The sequence below is a fragment of the Penaeus monodon genome, chromosome 32 (assembly GCF_015228065.2).
Source record: "Penaeus monodon isolate SGIC_2016 chromosome 32, NSTDA_Pmon_1, whole genome shotgun sequence".
Taxonomy (NCBI): domain Eukaryota; kingdom Metazoa; phylum Arthropoda; class Malacostraca; order Decapoda; family Penaeidae; genus Penaeus; species Penaeus monodon.
The window spans coordinates 35,407,315-35,408,444 of NC_051417.1; the positions used below are offsets into that span (position 1 = coordinate 35,407,315).

Sequence of the window (1,130 nt, forward strand, 5' to 3'; positions counted from 1 at the left end):
TTTTCTTTATTTAATTCTTACCGCCACTTAATTAACATTTACTGGCTGGTCCTTGGCATTAATCGCGTTAAACCTTGAGCATATCCACGCAATCCACCTATATGGCTTCGCTGATTGTCGGCCTATTGAAGCAAGGCACTGTCCTTCCATACAAGAATACACAAGTACAGTTATAGACCTTGCTTCTATATAGGGATATGCTGTGGGGCCTGTGCAGAGAGTGCCGGACCAGGGGTGGTGACAGACCACCACAGGTCAAGGACTCTTAGGTGAAAGACCCCAAGGAACCCCACCTTGTAACATGCTTTTTTTTATTATTCGTGTGATTCATAGGATATGTGGTAGCCCGTTGCATCTGTCCGCCGGCGGGTTAGCGATGGGAGGGGATGCTGAGTATTGAAATCTCTCTTATGGTAACGCGATAATGTGACAACCACTGGGGAGAATCGAGTCGCTATTGTGTAGGGGGAATTTATACCAGTCCTAAAATGTATGCAAAAAATATGCAGAATTTATGGATATACATTTGGCAAGATAATTTAGGTTAAATCGATTGAAAAATATATCACGGTCGAAAAATATATATGGCTACTCCCTTCTTTCGTATGACTTCATAATCACATGGAGCTATTGGTTAATATTTATGTATTAACGTTCGTCTAGACCGGCAAAAAAAACACCCGAATTAAAAGAAAACTATTATCAACTTGAACTATATTATTAGTGACACACGTTAAGAGAGAGAGAGAGAAAATAAAAATAAAATCAGGGTGGGGCTCTCAGCGCCATCTGTGCACCGCAAGCGAAACTATAAACCTCGAGCTGCCATCTAGGTGTCGAAAGCGCAACTAACTCGGCGCTCTGCTGGGCCGGGACAAGTTTCCTCTCAGTGCTCTCCTTGGGCCGAGCAGGAACGCACAAGGTGTGTAGGTAAGCAGATATAATGTCAATAACAATCTCCCTTTTTCTTCTGGTTTTCGCGGCCGGCGGCATTTGTGCGGTTCTCTAGGCCATCGGCTATTATTGGGAAATGCAGAGGAAGGAGAGTCGGCGCGGGTGAAAGGTGGGAAGAGAGGAAATAGGCGAAGAGGAGGGGACGATACCGGACCACACTTGGCTCCTCCAAAATC

At 44.8% G+C, this 1,130-nt stretch overlaps 1 protein-coding gene across 1 annotated transcript in view; it reads left to right on the plus strand.

Annotated features, from left to right (window-relative positions):
* Positions 1 to 935: 935 nt before the first annotated feature.
* The window catches only part of LOC119593845 (hornerin-like), a gene marked incomplete in the record, with an annotated part of 29,685 nt that continues 29,490 nt past the window's right edge, over positions 936 to 1,130 (plus strand). Inside the window, 1 exon segment of the mRNA XM_037942875.1 lies at positions 936 to 1,063.